We start from the raw sequence: 22180 nt of genomic DNA, 5'->3' as shown, positions 1-22180 counted from the left end.
CCAGCAATGGAGGAGAGGCTCTTATATTTCAAGTGCAGTTGCAAAGCCAGATTAATATATGCACCTGTTTTTCTACACATTTTTATAAAGCAGAAGTGGCAAATGCAAAGACCGTATATCTTGTCTGTAGGTAAGGAATCAATGACTTTACAAGAAATCTATATTCAGTTTGTACGTAAAGATGATTCCAATTTCCTAGCATATGTTGTTTAACTCTGCTTTTCAAGCACTGGGTAGGGGATTTCACGATAACAGGTTACCTTTTATATTTAGCATATTTTCAACAGAACATAACCAAGTTACCTTTATAGAGGGGAACAAAAAAGATGGTGTAAGATTCCTATCTCAATCTTCAACTTGATTTTCCATCATTTACCTCTGCCTTTTTCTTGATTGTCAATTTCTTTTTCTTTCTTAAACTTGATTTCCTGATTTCATTGAGATTCTGGGCCAACATTTGATAAAAGTGGTTTTAGGCATGGTTTTGTGATTTTTTTTTTGCAGATGCTTAAATGCTTGCTTTGCTTGTTAGGATTTATGTTAGCCATTTAATTCAGAAGTGTTTGTTAGCTCCTAATTAGCCTAATCTTAACATGAAGTAATAGTTATCAGCAACAATTAATTAAGTCGATCTCTTAATCTGTACTTGACTTAGATGTCCGTGCTCTTTAAGCTATTTTACTAATTAAGTGTAGAAAGCATTCTTGATTCTGTGCATAGATGCAAACTTTATAGTTCAAACTTCAAAGACAGGACAATCTTTTAACTGATAATCATTTCCTTTCGTGAGATGAAGTTTGTTTAGCCAATCAATTACAACAATAAAGAACATGATATATGATATAATTTATAGGTGGAAATGGAATTTCTCAAACTAATATGCAACTCTATATCTTGTCTATAGGTAAGGAATCAATAAATTTACAAGATATCTCTAATCAGTTTGTACGTAAAGGATGATTCCAAAGTCTCCAACCTTAGTGAATCGAATATTTGCCAATGGTCCTATTGTCGTTTTAACTAATCTTAGAAGAGACCTGCGATTCGATAGTCCCATTTTTCCTTCCAGTTTTGTCCTTCAGCTTCTTAAACAAAAGCAACTACTCCAGTCAAAAGAAAGCAGGTTTTGATTTAAATGGTTTTACATTAATCAGGTTGTGAGATGTGGGAAATTCTCAAAAAACAGAAAAAGGAAGGGCAGATTGCTTGTTTTAGGAGAGTCGTAAATAAAATTATTTGGTGCACAAAAGGCTACAATCAACTTTATGCCATGTTTCCAGGTCCAAACAGCAATAGCTTCTACAGTTTCTTTGGTCCAAATCATCATGAAATCATCTGGTTATACAGTTTCTTTATCATGAAATTCCCTCCCATTGCTTGAAAAGCAGAGTTAAAGAACATATTTCTCAAACAGATTTACTCACATTAGTCCAAAATTTGTTTTCCAATCTCTGTACCCACCTATATTACCCTTCCCCACCACCACCACCACAAAAAGGCTGCATATCTTTTAAGAAAAGCAGCCCAGAATTCAATTCTCTTCACCTGGAGTGTCAGCTTCTTTAATGCCATGTATAAAATTCGTTTCTTTGTCTTTCAAATATACCCTTCTGTTAAGCTTTCAACTTTCTCCTAATAGCTTATGAAGATAAGAATCTTCAACAGAACCATGGAGATATAAAGCTAATGTACCAGTTATTAACATTTCAGTAGACAAATATTTTAGAAATTCATTCGTAAAATTTAAAACCATGGAGATATAAAGGAGTCACTTGAACTTTCTTTAACCTTCACCTATGACAATCAAATCAATTTGTAAGATACCACTAGCAGACTAAGAATCGATTCAGAATATAACCATCTCATTGAGTAACAAACTCAAAAACAGGGCTGCCTGTTTATGATTTCCAGCATTAGCAGGGCTGAATAACGCTTTGAGTAAGCATCTATTTTGCTTTCTTTGCTAATTGCTTTTGCACGTGGGGATATCCTGTTCTATTTGTGAAGCTCATGATTCAGTTGCGACTCCTTTGGTGTGTGAATGATTTATTCCTTATTGCAGCCGACTGTGGCTGCCATAGAAGCAGGGAAAGACATTTGCTTGGCCAACAAATAGACGTTAATTGCTGGTGGTCCTTTTGTACTTCCTCTTGCGCACAATCACCAAGTGAAGATTCTTCCTGCGGATTCAGAACATTCTGCCATATTCCAGGTGTGCACCTATGTATTTTGCTGTGTCCTGTATGCTAAGACTGGGAATCAGTTGCTTTTAGATCATAATTTGAATTGATAATTGTTCAGTTCGAAATCTTGTTTATTCAGTTGTCATTTCCCCTTATTTCCCTTGTAATCGTGAAAAATACTTGCTAACAAAAAGACCTAAAATTTGCTTCAGTGTATACAAGGTCTGCCTGAGGGTGCACTTCGACGTATCATTTTAACAGCATCTGGTGGTGCTTTCAGGTATGATATATAAATTTCTATGGAAGATTTTGCAAATGATCGTTAAATGTATTATCTTGTAGATACTGAACAACCTTTTTATTAAATTCTGATAAATGTACTTCCAAAGCTTGTGGAGTTTTTGATGTTTATACTCCCTCCGTCCCACTTTGATAGTCCTGTTTCTTTTTTCACACAGTTTAAGAAAAAGTAGTTAATTTTGTTGAAAAAGTAAATTTAGATTGCTATTTTCTTAAAACACCCTCACATTAAATATGGTACAACTTTATGGGAACTTGAATTGAAGGTAAAACAAGAATCAACCCTCATTAAATGGGGTAGGTTTATAGTAACAATAACTTACATTGAATAAGGGTATTTTAGGAAAATTAAAATACAACTACATTCTTCAATTGGAAAGTGGACTACAATTTGGGACAGATGAAAAAGGAAAACAGGACTATTAAACTGGGACGGAGGGAGTAATAACTAGGAAAAATTATCCTCCAACTTTCCAATCTCAGCGTGCAAATTTAAGTTCATATAAACTTGGGATCTCATATTTTTCTTCTGAGAGTTAAATGTTCTGAATCAATGCAGTTTTTTAAGTTGCACATTATTCTAGTTTTGCATTAGGTCGACCTAAATTCGAGATATTTGTGGTTTCTTTTTCGGCAGGTCAGGGAACAGCTGTAAAATTTCATATGAATGCTCTTAAAAATCTCTTAATTCGTACACAAAAAGCAAAATAAGCTCTAATGCCTGGAACAATGAAAAAAACTCCACCTCCTATTTTTTCTCTCAGTTTCTGTTTGTGTTTGAAATTTAGTTCTCTTTTCTTTTTGCTGGAGTTGTTGAACTGAAATTTAGTTTCTATACATCATGAAAAAAACTGCACATCCGTATCCGTTTTCACTCTCAGTTTCCGTTAGTGTTCAAATTTTGTTCTCTTTTCTCATGCTGGAGTTGCTGAAATGATATTTGCAATCTGTTATGCTCATGGTTCAAAGTCGTGGTCGCGGTTGCGGTCGCGGCCCGAGCTGTTCCACATCGGTTTCAGCATATCAGTTACGGTTTCAGTAATATGTTGATTTATCAAGACACAGCCGCAATTCTTGACCTTGGATGGCAGAATTTTGCGTCCCACATCGAAGATCAGAAACGGAAGGCTTCCCTCTTGATTCTTATAAATAGAAGAGGCCATTGAACGTTTGATGTGCACCACTCAAGAGAGTTATATGGGCTATTAGTTTCTTGAGTCATCTAGCGCATTCAGTCAAATATTTTAGGCTCTCTTGTTTTGAGTTTAGGAATATTTTCTAAACTCTTTTGTAAGTGCCTATTGGCCTAAGAACCACTTTCCTACGGTCTTTTGTATTTCTTCTTCATAGTAGAAATATTGCTCCTCCCTCGCCCGTGGACGTAGGTCAATTTGACCGAACCACGTAAATCTTCTGTGTCTTTTATTTGCTTTGTTATCCGTCTTTATATGGTCGATTTTACCGCCTAATTATTATATGGCTGGTATCTACCGCCTATCTATTATATGGTCGGTTATACCGCCTACTTTGTCCTAACTTGGATTTGTCTATTTCCTGGGCCGGTCCTAACAAACTGGTATCAGAGCTGGTTATTATATTTTGCAAGACAGGTTCATCTGGTGGGGTCCGTTCATCTGGTGGGGTCCGTCCATCCTGTGTGGCCCACTCATCCTGTGGGGTCCGTTTATCCGTGGGGCCCGCTCACCTTGTGGGGTCCTTTCATCCCGTGGGACCCGCTTATCTCGTGGGGCCCACTCACGAGACTTGCATATTCGTTTGGCCAATTTTTTGAGACAAATTTTAAGTTACTGATTTTGTGGCAACAATGACGATAACAAAGACGGTTGTCGAGAAATTCGACAGGAATGTCAACTTCGAAATGTGGCAGCTCAAGATGGAGGCTATTCTTGCTCAAGACGGAGTTGATCTAGCGATTCACGGAATCGAGAACAAACCAGAAGATGTAAAGGATGCGGATTTCGCCGATATGGATAAGAAGGCCAGATCCAGCATAATCTTAAATCTCTCCGATGAGGTATTGCGTGAGGTAGCAACGGAGACTTCGGCCAAGGCTATGTGGGATAAATTGAAAGCCTTGTATATGAAGAAGACAATCGAGAATCGGCTATATTTGAAGCAGAGTTTGTACATGCTTCGGATGTCTGAAGGTACATCTATACTCTCCCATCTTGATAAATTTGATTCCATTATTATGGATTTGGGGAATATAGATTCGAAAATTGATGATGAAGATCAAGCCCTATTACTTTTGTGTTCCCTTCCCCAGTCTTTTAAGCATTTCCGCGATACTATGATTTATGGAAAGGAAAAAATTAGTATCGGGAAATTAAATCTGCATTAAATCTAAAGAGTAGATAGATAGGGACATTACTAGGGAAACTAGTGGGAGTCAAGCCGATGGCTTGTTTGTTCGGGGTAGATCTGAAAAGAGAAACACAGAAAATAGAAGTAGATCCAAGTCCAGACATAAAAATGTGGTGTGCAATTATTGTAAAAAGAAGGGCCATGTTATCTCTGATTGCTTTAAATTGAAAAATAAAGAAAAGCAGAAGGGGAAATTTGTTGAGAAAAATACTGAATCCGCTGAAGCTAGTATAGCAGCTGATGAGAATGATGGAACCATTTTCTGTGCAACAAAAAATATTTTTAGATCTAACAATGAGTGGATTTTAGATTCGGGTTGTTCATATCATATGTGTCCCAATAGGGACTGGTTTTCAACATATGAATCAACTGAAGGTGGAGTTGTCTTAATGGGCAACAACGCTGTTTGTAAAGTTGTTGGCAAAGGCACAATCCGGATTAAAATGTACGATGGTATTGTGAGGACGCTCACAGATGTTAGACATGTTCCAGATTTGAAGAAAAATCGCATCTCTTTGGGCACTCTTGAGTCTATTGGGTGCAGGTATTCAGGTGGAGATGGAGTTCTCAAAATCACTCGAGGAGCTCTTGTTGTTATGAAGGCACACAGATCTGGTACTCTATATATTTTGCAGGGATCTACTATTACAGGTGCTGCTGCTGTTTCTACATCAACTTTGTCTGATTCTGATTTTACCAAATTATGGTACATGAGATTGGGGCACATGAGCGAGAAGGGCTTATCTATTTTATGCAAACGAGGTCTTCTTGGTAGTCAAAGTATTGGAAAGATAGGACTCTGTGAACATTGCATTTTTGGAAAGCAGAAGAAAGTTAGCTTCCAGTTGCCGGCAGTTCACAGGACAAAAGGAACTTTAGACTACATTCATTCAGACCTCTGGGGGCCTTCTCGTGCTTCTTCTAAAGGAGGTGCCAGGTACATGTTGACTTTCATTGATGATTATTCAAGGAAAGTTTGAGTATATTTTCTTAAGTATAAAAATGATGTTTTCCTAACTTTCAAGCAATGGAAAGTTTTGATTGAGAAGCAAACAGGAAAACACATTAAGCGGCTCAGGACAGATAAAGGCATGAAATTTTGTGAAGGTGAATTTAATGAATTCTGCAAGAATGAAGGAATTGTTCGGCATCACACCGTCAGGATGACGCCTCAATAAAATGGTGTGGCTGAACGTATGAACAGAACGCTTTTGGAGAGAGCAAGATGTATGATCTCCAATGCAGGGTTGACAAACGACTTTTGGGCAGAGGCGATCAATATGGCCTGTTATATTGTCAACCGTTCTCCTTCTGCATCTCTTGATTTCAAAACTTCTGAGGAAGTTTGGTCAGGTACTCCTGCTGATTACTCCAATTTAAAAATTTTTGGATGTCCAGCATACATGCACGTGAATGATGGAAAATTGGAGCCTAGGGCTAAAAAGTGCATTTTTCTTGGGTATGCTTCTGGGGTGAAAGGATACAGATTATGGTGTCCTGATCCCAAATCTCCAAAATTTGTGATCAGTAGAGATGTTACTTTTGATGAATTGTCTATGTTATCTTCCAAGAAGGAGTTTTCTAGTCCTTGTACTACTAATAGTACACAGAAGCAGGTGGAGCTTGATATTGGCAGTTCTGGTCCTTCTCAGTCCAAATCTTCTATTCAACAAGTGTCAGTAGATACACCTGAATCTACTGTTGAAGATAGTTCAGAAGAAGAGGAGTATTCCATAGCCAGAGATAGACAAAGGAGAGACATTCGACCACCACAAAGATATGTAAATTTAGTTGCATATGCTTTATCTGTTGCAGAAGAAACTGATGCAGTTGGTGAGCCTTCCACCTATTCAGAAGCAGTTTCTTGTGATGATTCTGCAAAGTGGTTGATTGCGATGAATGAAGAAATTGAATCTCTTCATCGTAATGAAACTTGGGTTCTTGTAAAGTCGCTGTCAAATAAGAAAATAGTTGGTTGTAAGTGGGTTTTCAAGAAAAAACAAGGTATTCCAGGGGTTGAAAATGCAAGGTATAAAGCACGATTAGTTGCAAAGGGCTATAGTCAGGTACAAGGTGTTGATTTTAATGATGTGTTTTCACCTGTTGTTAAACATAGCTCTATTCGTGTTTTACTTGCTTTAGTTGCCATGTATGATTTGGAGTTAGAGCAGCTTGATGTTAAGACAGCTTTCTTACATGGCGAACTTGAAGAACAAATTTATATGAAACAACCCCAGGGTTTTGAAATTGAAGGTAAGGAAGACCATGTTTGCTTATTGAAGAAATCCTTATATGGATTGAAGCAGTCTCCAAGACAATGGTATAAAAGGTTTGATTCCTTTATGTTGGGTCATGGTTATTTGAGGAGCATGTATGATAGTTGTGTTTACTTCCGGAAGTTAAATGATGGTTCTTTCATTTATTTGCTGTTTTATGTTGATGACATGCTCATTGCTGCCAAAAATTTGTCAGAAATTCACACTTTAAAACTGCAGTTAAATAGTGAATTTGAAATGAAAGATTTGGGAGCAGCTAAGAAAATTCTTGGCATGGATATCAAGCGAGATCGAGGAGTAGGGAAGTTGTTCTTGACCCAGAAAAATTACCTTGAGAAAGTTTTGGAGCGTTTTGGCATGAAAGATGCTAAACCAGTATCTACTCCTCTTGCTAGCCATTTTCGGCTATCTGCTGCTCAATCACCAAAGTCAAATGAAGAGGAAGATTATATGGCACGGGTTCCTTATTCCAGTGCAGTCGGCAGTGTTATGTATGCAATGGTTTGTACTCGTCCAGATATTGCACAAGCAGTCAGTGTTGTTAGCAGATATATGTCTTGCCCTGGTAAAGCACATTGGCAAGCTGTGAAGTGGATTCTCAGATACTTGCGAGGTACTTCAAATCCATATTTGGAGTTTGGAAGAAATAATAACACTTTGGTTGGTTTTGTAGACTCAGACTACGCTGGGGATCTTGACAGGAGAAGATCACTTTCAGGCTATGTATTTTGCATTGGCAGTTGTGCTGTTAGTTGGAAAGCTACTCTACAACCTGTCGTAGCTTTGTCTACTACTGAAACAGAATATATGGCTATGACCGAGGCAATCAAAGAAGCCTTGTGGTTGAAGAGTTTATTTAGCGAGTTAAGTCTATATCAAGGTGTTACTGATATTCACTGTGATAGTCAAAGTGCCATACACTTGACTAAAGATCAGATGTATCATGAGAGGACGAAACATATTGATGTGAAGTATCATTTCATTCGGGATATCATTGCTGAAGAAAAAGTCCTTATTCAGAAAATCAATACCAAGGATAATCCAGCTGACATGTTTACGAAACCTCTTCCAGTTTACAAATTCAAGCAGTGCTTGGATTTGATTGGTGTTCATTGTTGGTGATTTACGCCCATTGGGGCTTATGTGGAGAAGGTGGAGTAATTTTACTATTGTCGATGGTAGAACTAAAATTATGCCAAGGTGAAGATTTGTTGATTTGTCAAGACACAGCCGCAATTCTTGACCTTGGATGGCAGAATTTTGCGTCCCACATCGAAGATCAGAAACGGAAGGCTTCCCTCTTGATTCTTATAAATAGAAGAGGCCATTGAACGTTTGATGTGCACCACTCAAGAGAGTTATATGAGCTATTAGTTTCTTGAGTCATCTAGCCCATTCAGTCAAATATTTTAGGCTCTCTTGTTTTGAATTTAGGAATATTTTCTAAACTCTTTTGTAAGTGCCTATTGGCCTAGGAACCACTTTCCTACGGTCTTTTGTATTTCTTTTTCATAGTAGAAATATTGCTCCTCCCTCGCCCGTGGACGTAAGTCAATTTGACCGAACCACGTAAATCTTCTGTGTCTTTTATTTGCTTTGTTATCCGTCTTTATATGGTCGGTTATACCGCTTACTTTGTCCTAATTTGGATTTGTCTATTTCCTGGGCCGGTCCTAACATAATATGCAAATTTTTGAAATATTTAATATTGTAAAAATTGTAAAAAAATATAATTAAAAATAATTAAAAATTAGCGAAAATAATAAAAATTCGACCTTATTCGGGATGACTCGGGGCGATTCGAAGCGACTCGGCCGTTTCTATCCGTCTTGGAGACGTCTCGGTCGAGTTCTCAGTGACTCATTATTTCGGAGTCATCTCATCCTGGTATCGGATGGGGAAGGCCCGTTCTAGTGACAACTCGGCCGAGTCATCTCAGTCTCGGCCGAGTCTTTGAACCTATCAACACCAGGGATTGGCCAGTTGAGAAATTGAAAGACGTTAAAGTAGCAAATGCGTTGAAGCATCCTAACTGGAACATGGGAAAAAAGATTACAGTGGATTCTGCCACCTTATTCAATTAGGTGATTTTCTGGACTTTTTTCTGGTGTATTCACCTGACCATGACAATTGTTTCTTCTTGAACTTTCTCATGAACCCCAACGAACCAAAATATTTGGATAGCTTTGTCATGGAGCATTTTTTCTTTACAGGGACTTGAAGTTATTGAAGGCCATTATCTTTATGGGGCCGATTATGACAACACTGAAATCGTTATTCATCCGCAATCTATCATCCGCTCAATGGTTGAAACACAGGTATAACCCTCTCGTGTATCATCATTATATTTTCTCAAGAGTTGAGCTAAAGTGAGGTTCTTGCTTTGCAAGGTTATTTATTCTTAAGGGTTGACTTAAAACATTTTCCACACATTTGTTGCTAATTAGGATGGCCTGGTATGCGGTTACCCATTCTTTACACAATTAGGATGGCCAGACAAAATTTACTGTTCTGAGATAACTTAGGCCACGCCTTGCCTTGATCTTTGCAAGTAATTTTCCTTTTGGTTTTCTGTTTATCATTTTGAATTTGTTTCACACTTTGGCCTCGGACATGAGCATTTATCAAATTGATGTCATTTTCATGCTATCTACACCTTGTCATTTTCATGTATTGTGTACCATTTCTTGTTTCAGAATCGGCTATCTGGACATTTTCAAGGTTGTGGAGCTAACATGCAACAAGCATCAAGCAGAATTGGTGTCCTCCCCATCCCTCGAGGAAATTGTACATTACGATTTGTGGGCACGTGACTATGCAGCAACTTTGCAATTCTCTGCTGGCTTAAGGCCTGCTCTTGTATAAGGAACAAGGCGGCTTTGATGCAAATCAGAGGTATCTCTTCTCATTGTATGGCAGATCTTGCCTAAATTTGATAAATGGGATAGTGGAGCATGATGCTCTTGTATCATGGATTTCAGGGATGAACTGCATGAGCATCTCTAATGTTCCATCATTACAGATTATAAATGTCTTTTTCTGCTTTCCTTAGCCTGTGAAGCATGGAGATCTCAAAGATTAGTGTTAAAGAAAACATTTGTGTGGGGAAACAGATAAACTTAAGAATCTGTTCAACTTTAAAAAAAAAAAAGAAATGCAAGCACATATTTACACGCACAAACACAAACGCACACTTTACAGAGCATTTGTTGAAGAAAAATGTAGTAAATTTGAAGTTACAGCCGAAATGAAAAGCACCTTCATTTCTCTAATTTGAAGCTTTTTTTCTTTTTGTCTTTGTTCTACATGTTATTGCCTTCTTATTATCAGCTCATTGAAATTGAGTAAGTGCAAATTGTAGATTTGCAGGAAAACGTTAAAGGAAACAAAATATGCACAAAAAATAATTTCCTTCTTTGAAAATTGAAACAGTTGAAACGTAAATTAAAATAGTTCATTTTTTTAAAGCGTTGGTTTAATCCAGACTACCGAGAGATAGGGGTAAAAATAGACAATTACAAAACCGGATTTATGAAAAGCAAAACTCCTGTTCTCTGAGACTGGCAAATTTTGCACTTATTCAAGAAGGCTGAAAATGGACACAACGCTTAGGAAGTTACATCAAGAAAACAAGGAAAAAGCTCATCCACAATTTATTGATAGTTAGGACACCGAAATAGATAAGATAATCACTAGATTTAGGAAGGGTAAGACTCCATACCATTGGATAGACTTTTTATCAAACACCATTACCGAGAATTAGGAGACTTAATATTGACAAGATATCACAAGATGAAATTAGAAAGGCAATCCTTGCAACTGATGAGACTTCAAGGTGGACAACAACATCACAAATCAAGTTAGAAAAAGCAAGAATGCAGGCAACTACCAAGACTTAAAAATGCAGAAGATTCATCCATACAAATACCTAGATTTGCTAGCAGACCATCAAGAAAAAAAAAGAAAGATTTGCTAGCAGACCAAAAAAGAAAAAATTAGCTATGGAAAGTTTTGCAATGCAGAAGCATTTGAACTCTCTACCACTTCTTCTACCTCCCAATGTATAAAATGAAGATGTAAAAACATAGAGAATTGGAAGACTTTTTCATCTATTATACATAAACAAAGGAAAGACTTTAATACAACTATATTTGCTAAAATGAACAGTCAATATGAAGCCTTTAACACAACCATATCTCTTTTTTTTTTTTAAAAAAAAGGAAAGACTTTTTAATTTATTATATAAAAAAGCAAGGGTAGATTACACTTTACCTCTTATATTTTAGTATTTTTTCACATGATTCTTCTATAGTTTAGAAAGTTATACATCACCGATCACTAGCTCATGATTTAGACTAAAGTGTCAAATTGATGAAATCGTCGTGTTATAATGAACCAGTTTAAACTTCAAGATTATCCTTATTTAGAAACTAAAATGGTTGTATTCAAGATATGTTAATGTAGTATACATTATACGTTAATCCCCTATAATCTAGTCCTATTTCACGTGATCCTTTTATTATTTTCAAAATCTATTCGTAACCCTCCTATGGCTAGTGAATATTTTCTATCTTGACATTGGAGTACTTTTGACAATTAATTGCAGATTTCAAATTTTTACACTTGTTAACAACTACAAAGCAATAAGACTAAAGTCTCCTTGGTCAAATGATTAAGGTTAAGGCTTTAGGACCTAGAAGTTCTGCATTCAAATTTCCATTCCCCTTTCTTATTTCTTAAATCCTACCCTTCTCCAATTTCCATTCCCTTTTTCCATTTCTTAAACCCTACCTTTTCCCACTTGCTGGAAATGTTTTTTTCAATAAAACTATGACCTCAAAAAACCGTTAGAGCTCTATAGATGTATAGAGCTAGGAATGCCCTGTTCAGCATAAAGGTTTAAAGCTTCCTGTGATGATTTGTAGCCTTTCCATCCAGCCACCATACTCAACTAATAAAAGCATATGCATTGGCTGTCACTTAACTAATACAAGAGTAGGTTAGTTTAGTAATCATTTTAGCTAAAGGAAAATTCTTGATATCAAATAGGGAACTTTCAACAGTTCAGTGGCTATTTCCATATTTGCTTTTATCTTAAAGAGGAGAAGTGCAATGATTTGCATCCTTGTATTTAGTTATATTCGTGAGTCGAAACCTTCACTAAAAGCCATGCATGTAGATAATCAATCATACTTAGGAAACCTAATAATGCAAAAATGCTAGCTTTCAAGGGGGCCAGGATTTAAAGAAGCAAAAGCCAGGAGCTCTGGATTTTACTCAAATATAGCCATGTCATATTCTTTTAGGTTTACCTATGCTTCAATCCCATCACCGCTCCTTGTATCCATTAGCCATGCTATACGTTCAACTCTGGATCCATATATGTTTCTGTTTTCAGGGCCGAAGAAAGACCAATTGGGATTTCCCCATCCAAAATCAACTTCAGGAAAAATAGCCTTACAAAGACCACTGATCATAAAAACTTCAGCCGCGTTGTTGGGGTTGCAAATCAGTTCTTCAAAATTTTTTAATGTCTCCATCAACTTGTGATACCCATCTTCACCTTTCATACCTTCAAAAAAACCTAGTGTTTATATTAGCAATGGCATTCGTTATGTAGTTAACCAGTAATTGCAGCTCTGGACTGAATCCTGTCCCTTGTTGGGTATATGCCAGCCAAACGAATGACAGTGTAAACAGGGAGAACTGGTAGGGGAGAAACATCTCGAGAGAATCTATCAAAGAACCTAATATGTAACTGACCTAAAAACTTAAGTCATAAGATCTTAGGCCCTTACTTACATATTAACTATTTTTTCTTCATTTCTCGGACCAATGTGGGACGTAATCTTTTACTCATGAACCTAGCAAATCTCCTCCTATTAGGGTGGTTATCTAAATTTAACTATTGGTGAAAACTATCACCTATTAAATCCAAAATCTATATGGCGATTATTAAGAAATATATTAACAGTAAAATAGCGGAAGCGTACCTGGATTCATATCGACAAACTGATATATGAATCTCCAAGGATATTGGGGTGGCTTTTCAGGTCAACACGTATTCGTCGATCCTTAAGAGAGCCCTTTAGTATCTCTCTGGTATCTTTCCTGACGATGGGATATCAGGGAAGAGCTATCTTTTGTGGTACTAGAAAAAACGACAAATAACAATGATATGTGTGATTTGGGGACCATGACCCTATTTATAGGTAACATTCCTGTTACCTTTTGGAATCCTATTTCAACCCATCATAGAAATAGGAGCTCTTAAGTCTCTACACATTAAAGACCCACACCCTATTAGATACATTAAATTCAAACTATATTTGATCACTTTAATTGGGTTTAATCTTAATTGACAGTTTGCAACACATAATTATTCACATTTAAGTCCAATGTTGGATTAAGGATCCAACAATCTCCCACTTGGACTATATGTGCAACCTTATAATTATGTTTCGTAATTAATTGTATGAGTTCAACTTTACTATTATTATCATAATGTATCTGTAACCAATTCGATCCATCAATCATACCAACATAGGATCAAAGCGGTTTTTGTTACAATTTCGTAACTCGACCCATCAATGATCACATATATTGATATAATTGAATGATATGAATCATGATGTGGATGGGTAGCATGAAAATTTCATATAATATGATCAAAACATGCTTATTTTCAACTGGTCCACCTTAAATTTTCATGAGATTAAACCATACCAAAGTCAGAGTGTAAAATAAATCCAAACTTTATTTATGCATAAAATATTTTTAAATCATTAATAACCGAAAGGTATTATAAGAGCATCTAAAATAACAAACTCCCATTAAAACTGTACATCATTTAATAACATGACACCCATACGAGCAGTATGCTTATGAAATATTTTGGGTGGCAATCCCTTAGTAAGCGGATCTGCAACCATGGAGTTTGTCCCGATATGCTCTATCGATAACTGTCCACTCTGTATTCTTTCTTTAACAGTCAGGAACTTGATATCTATATGTTTAGATTTCGTCGAGTTCCTGTTATTATTGGAATAAAGAACTACTGACTTATTGTCACAAAATAATTTGAGTGATTTTTCAATACTATCCACTACACGTAATCCTGTGACGAAATTTTACAGCCAAATTTCTTGGTTGGATGCCTCATAACAAGTTATAAACTTTGCAGCCATAGTGAAAGATGCTATAAGAGACTGTTTAGCACTCTTTCAGGATATGGCACCTCCAGCCAACAAATACACATAGCCTGACGTTGATTTCATAGTATCTTGGCATTCAGTATAATCGGAATCAGTATACCCAATGATTTCTAACTCATCTGACTTCCGATATGTGAGCATGTAGTCTTTTGTTTTCTGTAGATACCGTAAGACCCATTTGGTTACTTTCCAATAATTTAATCCAAGATTACTCAAATATCTGCCCAACATTCCAGTAATGTACGTAATATCCGAACGCGTACATATTTGAGCATACATTAGACTCCCTACTGCTGATGCATAAGGAATCTTTTACATCTTTTTTCCTCAAAAGTATTCTTAGGACACTGTTCAAGACTAAATTTGTCTCCTTTAGTCACAAGGGTGTCACCTTATTTATAATTTTACATGCCATATCTTTTAAGAATCTTTTCGATATAACTCTTTTGTGATAGTTTTAAAATACCCCGAGAGCGATCCCGGTGTATCTGTATGTCTAACACAAAAGATGTATCACCAAAATCTTTCATCTCAAAATTTTTAGTTAGAAATTTCTTGATTTCATGCAATAAACCAATATCGTTGTTGGCTAGCAAAATATCATCAACGTACAATACCAGAAAAATATATTTGCTCTCAAAGAACTTATGGTATATACAATCATCTACTAAATTCATCTCAAAATCAAATGAAATGATCAATTGATGAAATTTGAAATTCCATTGTTTGAGCCCATAGATGGATTTTTTAAGTTTGTAAATCATATTCTTTGGATCTCCTGATATAAAGTTTTCTGGTTGTACCATATAAATTGTCTCATCAATGTTATCATTGAGAAACGCTGTCTTTACATCCATCTGATATAACTCAAGATCGAAATGCGCCATTAATGTCATGATAATTCTAAAAGAGTCCTTTGAAGAGTTGGAGAGAATGTTTCTTTATAGTCGATACCTTCTTTTTGTGTAAATTCGTTAGCGATAAGATGAGTTTTGTATCTTTTCACATTACCTTTCGAGTCTCTTTTGATTTTAAATATTCATTTACAACCAATGGGTTTCGCTCCTTCTGGCAATGGGGCAAGATCTCAAACATCATTGTCCTTTATGAATTTAATCTCTTCATACATGACATCGATCCACTTTTGAGAATTTGAACTTTTCATGGTTTGACGGAAGTTGATTGGATCATCTTCCATAAATTCAGAGTCATCCTCATGTTCTTGGAGAAAAATAATGTAATCATCTGACACTGCACTTCTCCTTTCTCTAGTGGATCTTCTTAATGACACTGATTTTTGGAGAGAAAGAGTTTGTTCTTCTATAACAGTTTTTTTTTCGACATTGTTTTGATTTGTCATGTCCTGAACAAGATCAATGATACCTGTGAAAATATTAATATATTCCTCTTTAAAGACAATGTTTCTTATTGTATTTTCTTCCCCAAACTCGACATCCTCAAAGAACCGGGCATTTTCTGTCTCAAAGATTGATTTAGTTGTGAGATCATAAAACTTGTAACCTCTGGATCTTTCAGAGTATCTAATAAAATAACAACTAACTGTTTTTGAATCCAATTTCTTTTCATTTGACCTGTAAGGCCTTGCCTCAGGTGGACACCCCCAAACATGCAAATTGTTTAAATTGGATCTTTTTTTTGTCCAAAACCCATAAGGGGTTTTGATAGTTGCTTTAGTTGAAACTCTGTTAAGGATATATGCTGCAGTCTTAAGTGCTTCTCCCCAAAGTGACTCTGGTAAGGTAGAATGACATATCATACTTCTTACCATGTCTTAAGCGTTCTATTTCATCTTTCAGTTACACCATTCATAGTGGGTGAACCCGACATAGTGTATTGTGGGACGATACCGCATTCCTCTAGGTATTTAACAAATGGTCCTGGACGTTGTTCACCTGAATCGACATATCTACCATAGTACTCACCACCACGGTCAGATCTGAAGTTTTTAATTCTTTTGTTGAGTTGATTCTCAACTTCAACTTTAAAATTTTTAAATACGTCCAGTGACTGTAACTTTTCAGAAATGAGATATATGTAACCATATCTTGAAAAATCGTTTATGAACGTTATATAATATTATTGACCATTTCAAACAGGTGTAGAAAATGACCCACAAATATCCGTATGTATAAGTTCTAAGACGTCTAAGAACCTATTGATTTCAAATCTCCTTTTATTGGTTTGTTTCCCCTTTATACAGTTAATACAATCATCAAAATCTGTAAAATTCAAGAGATCGAGAATTTCATTTGACACAAGTCTTTCTATTCTCCGTTTGGAGATATGTCCCAATCTCTTGTGTCATAATGCGGTTGAATTCTTATTGATTAATTTTCTCTTTACTCCTCTAGTACTCAAATGCAGTGATTCATTAAATGAGGCAATTGCATCAATTAAATATAGATTATCGTAGTGCATTAAAGAACCAGAACCAACCAATTTTGAATCATGAAACAATTCAAATTTTTCATTTTCAAATGAACAAGAATAACCAAATTTGTCCAAAACAGAAATAGAAATTAAATTCCGTTGAAAAGACGGTACAATAAATGTCTAATTGAAATCCAAATAAAATCCGATCTTTAACAATAATCTAAAAACTCCAATTGCCTCAACTTGAACTGTTTTGCCATCGCCCACGTAGATATATCTTTCATTATCATTAGACTTTCGGCAATTCAGGAAACCCAGCATAGACACACTGATGTGAGTTGTTGTATCAGAATCTAACCAACCATATGTGTCTAGATACTGAAATTAAATTAATCTCAGAACAAACCAAATTAAGAAGCATATCTTTCTTAACACGCTAAGCGTGATAATTGGTGCAATGCTTCTTTTTATGTCCTTCTGTTCCACAGAAGAAACAACTATTCTTTCTCTGATCATCTGATTTCTTTTGTTATTTCTTTTGTGGCGCTGTACCTGCGGTTCCTTTTTCCTTCTTTTTCTTAAGTCCCTTACTTTTATTATTAGTAGTTGATACCAGATGAGTACTTTCTGTCTGATCTTACTTCAATCTTTCTTCTTCCTCTACATAGTGCGAGATGAGTTCATTTAAAAATCAAATCTCCTTTTGACAGTTGTAACTCACCTTAAACTGGTTAAACTGTGCAAGAAGAGATATTAAAATCAAATGCACTAGTAACTCTTAAGAAAATGTCAATTTAAGTGCATTTAATTTTAAAGCAAGATGAGACATTTCCTTAATGTACTCTCTGATATTGGATTTATCACTATATTTCATTGAAACTAGGCATGTCAAGAGCGTACTAATTTCAGTTTTTTCGTTCTTGACAAATCTTTTTTCAATGCCCTGAAGGAACTCTTTAGCGGTTACTTTTGTTTCTGACATTGTTCCTCTGAATCCTTCTGGAACGGCCTTCTTAATGATCATCAGACACAAGTGATTTGATCTCTCTCACCTTTTCTTATCCCTCTTTTCATCAGAGATACTCTGATATATAAGAGGTGGGGGAGAATCATCCCTTAACGCAAGATCGAAATCCATTACTCCAAGTACTATCAAGAGATTTTCTTTTCAAGATTTGAAATTTGTGCCGTTCAACATAAGAATATTATTAATGTTGGTAGTAATATTTGTAAGATCATTTGCAACTGAACAGGAAAAAATATCAAATAATTGAAACTATGCTCACATAAACCAAATAATAATAAATTCAAATAATGGTAGCCCCATTTCAAAATACCGATGTTCCATTAATATTTTATCTTTGGACAAAATATTAACTTCTAAGTGATATCTTGGAACAGTAATAAACACTGACAATAATAATATGTCAAAAAAATAAATTTTTCTTTGGACCAATTTATAATTTACATGTAAAAGCCGAATAATTATCACGTATTTATTACCACAAGTGCACAGGTAATTTTATTAAATATTGACCTTCCTTTGGGTCGATCAATATTCATAAAATTACAAGTACCAAACTAATTATATTTTAAAATAAATTAATTTTCATAATAGAGGTCACTTTGGTGGCATATTATTTCAATTAATTTATTCCAAAATATATATAATCATACCAATATTTAAATTTAAAATTATCCAAAATAAATAAAAATTTTGATCAAAGTCAACTTTGGTCAACTCTGGTCAAACCAGTCAATTAGATCAAGACTTATTGGACCAAAGGTTCATATCCATAATTTGACCCAAAATTATCATTCAAGCCCAAAAAAATTTTTTCTTGAAATCCATAAATACTTTATAAAACTACATGTTTAATGGGCCACACATATGGATTTTATAGGGTTTAAATGTCTTATTTAACTTTATTAGGGTTCAATTAAATTAAAGAAATCCTAATTTTCTTAATATATTAATATATACATATTTATTCTTGAACATGAAAACAAGTCATAAAAGCTATATAAACAAGTTGTTTGATATGCAATCCACGGTAAACCACATAATCCATAAATCCTTATGTAATTATAAATGGTCCCCTTATTTATCGATATCCTATGAATAATGAATAAAACAAGGAAACTTGAATCATGGTTGTTACTGTTTAAGAACCATGGACTATCTTGACTTTATATTATTCAGCAAGTACGATAAAAGCATGAAACACGGCACGAAACCTGGATTCAAATGGTTAACAATTGACCATTATAATAGCATAAGAAAGTAATGGATCGGCTTGACTAAGGTGGACCCACTGAATTCCATGTCATCAAAGCTATGAATCAATGGCATGAATAACATATAGCAATCAATCTGTACATAACGACAAAACCATATCATGACATTCATCATGTGGCCGACAGATGCATTTATAGTCAAAACTCAAGACAGCCACGATGCACCAAGAATTTTCTTGTTTAATGGCCTATATGCATATATATATCAAAAACGAATTCACAAGACAAAAATATATGTATGTTTATACATAAATTACTAAATCTAAATTATTTCCCAATAATCAACCAATGGGCTCTGATACCACTTGTTAGGGTGGTTATCTAAATTTAACTATTGGTGAAAACCATCACCTATTAAACCCAAAATCTATATCGTGATTATTAAGAAATATGTTAACAGTAAAATAGCGGAAGCGTACCTGGATTCATATTGACAAACTGATATATGAATCTCCAAGGGTATTGGGGTGGCCTTTCAGGTCAACACGTATTCGTCGATCCTTAAGAGAGCCCTTTAGTATCTCTCTAGTATTTTTTCTGACGATGGGATATCAGGGAAGAGCTATCTTTTGTGGTACTAGAAAATACGACAAATAACAATGATATGTGTGACCTGGGGACCATGACCCTATTTATAGGTAATATTCCTGTTACCCTTTGAAACCTTATTTCAGCCCATCATAAAAATAGGAGCCCTTAAATCTCTACACATTAAAAACCCACACCCTATTAAATACATTAATCCCAAACTATATTTGATCACTTTAATTGGGTTTAACCTTAATTGACAGTTTGCAACACATAATTATTCACATATAAGTCCAATGTTGGATTAAGGATCTAACACCTCCTTCATGAGTAACCCCTCACATTAAATCCAAATTCAGAAGTTCTTCTTTGAACCACTTTAATACTCAATGCAAGCTCACCTTATCACATAAGGTCATCTTTTTTCCTAAATATGAACCCACTCTTTTTCAATATCTAAACTGTATTCGAGACCCCTGCCAACCTTTGGATCCTTCATCTAACACCAACCGGACCCTCTGCAAACCCATGGCACACCTGGTTCAACATCTAAACTGTATTTGGGACCCCTGCCAACCTTTGGCTCCTTCGTCTAACACCAATCGGACTCCATCAGTCAAACTCTTTGACACTTCAGTCCACCATCAAGAAGAGAATTTTCATCGGTCCAACTCCAAGAAGAATCCACTTGCTCATGAGTAGCCCGGTCTCACAACTTGAAACTCTGATACCAATTTGATAGGGGAGAAACACCTTGAGAAAGTCCACCAAAGAGCCCAATATGTAAGTGAGTAACCTAACTCTGACCTAAAAGCTTAACCATTAGGTCTTGGGCCCTTACTTACATATTAACCGCTCTTTTTCCATCTCTCGGACCAATGTGGGACGTAATTTTTTACTCACGAACTTAACAAGAACATCTTGTCCTTAGATTAACTGAGATCAGCAAACTCAATTCCTTCTAAGTGTCCGATCTTACTTGGGAAGCCGATATGGCAGATTTCCATAGAAGTCCCATAACAGCTGTGACTGAAGTTGGGTTTAGAGATGATGTCCCTGCTTTAGTTTTGAGGACATCCAAGGTTAAGTGGTCGAAAAAAAGTATCTTTGTTACATAATTGTGCTCGTCTAATTGGCGTTTGGATAGCACTGTTGACATACCTGTAACTAACTTGGAATAGTTAGATGTACAGGGGGGAACTTGGCGAAAGAAAGAAGAGGAAACAAAGATGGGATTTATTTGTTCTGAGGATTCACGTGCTATAGCAGCCCAAGCATTCAAAAATTTTATCATTGTGAGGCCGTCAACAATCTTTTGAGAGGTGCTAAGACCAACGGCAATGCCACTGCAAGCAAAAGTGTTTACTTGGACCATGACTAAATAGGTTTGCGACATTATTTATGCCAAATTTGGATTGAATGCAAACAGTCAATTTATCAACTCATTCTCAGACTCTTTGAGGAAATCTGAGAGTCGAATACTTACTTGAGCGTCAGTATGGTAAACTCCATCATCATTACAGCCAATGTGCAGATTATCTTAGACCTTTCCAGCTAGCGGATAAAAAGGTACTAAAGTTCTCGATAGTGATTGCTTTAGACGTTGCCTTTTTTGGAAATAACATCATTTAGCATGGTGCTTTGATTCATCGGCGAGAAGAAGTACACAAGATAAGAATATTCATGACGAGCAAGCTGATCAAGGAGTGAAAGTCTAAAGGTTCTCAAGTGAGGTGGAGTTGGAGATTCTGGTTTGACTTCTTCCTTGGATATGATCTCTATTTCCATAGCTGTAGTTTCTTGGCTGTGACTCAACTAGCTGCTGCAGATCAAAGGTGTTCCAAAAGTATTTCCTTACACAATATCTAATTGAAATTAACAACTACAAAATCCGCCTGATCAATTCTCAAGACTTAGTTACAGTAGAAATCTTTTCTTTTCTTTTTTTTCCCATCTACTTAAGAACACTTTTTTTTAAGTTGCAGTCATATTTCTCTCCTTTTTTTTCATCATCTACTTTAGTTTGTTGGCACTTACGAAGTTTTGTTTCAATATAAATTGTGCTAATCATATAAGGTTATGCAAAGCACTAAAATTAACACATTAGAGATGAATACCAGCTAGTATTGGAAGGGAAAATACCTAAATGGCCCTCAAACTTTCATGTTCTTATACTTTTAGCCCGCTGTGACTATTAAATGTTTTTTTTTGCCCCCTGAATTCTTAAAAGAGTGTTCCTATAGCTCTTTCCTCGATTTGAGGTGTTACGGCTAATGGATAAAGCATCATGCATGAAAGAGGAGCGAAAATGGAAGGCTTTTCTTTTGGAATAATAAATAGAATAACCCCAAAATTAGGGTGTTTAATTCAATACAAATTTGGCTAATATATCTGGAATCTCAATAACATGAGGAGTTCATATTGTGTTGACATATTAAAAATTATGACACCTGTTAGGCCTTCAAGTACACAAACAAATGTTGAAATAGTGCTGAGTTTTGTCATAAAAATTTAGAATATTTCATGCCAATTTCTTTCTCTATTTTATCTCTTCTCACTCTCGGGAACATTTTGGTATAATGTGGTAATCAACCCTCGGTCA

The 22180-nt window shown here is 35.6% G+C and overlaps 1 pseudogene; it reads left to right on the top strand.

Moving 5' to 3' along the window:
- Positions 1-6: 6 nt before the first annotated feature.
- Positions 7-10195, top strand: LOC113740793 (1-deoxy-D-xylulose 5-phosphate reductoisomerase, chloroplastic-like; annotated as a pseudogene).
- The last annotated feature ends 11985 nt before the right edge of the window (positions 10196-22180 follow it).

This window comes from Coffea arabica, chromosome 4e, assembly GCF_036785885.1.
Source record: "Coffea arabica cultivar ET-39 chromosome 4e, Coffea Arabica ET-39 HiFi, whole genome shotgun sequence".
Lineage (NCBI taxonomy): Eukaryota > Viridiplantae > Streptophyta > Magnoliopsida > Gentianales > Rubiaceae > Coffea > Coffea arabica.
The sequence above is the reverse complement of the archived record's forward strand: the minus strand, read 5'-3'. Positions and strand labels throughout refer to the sequence as shown.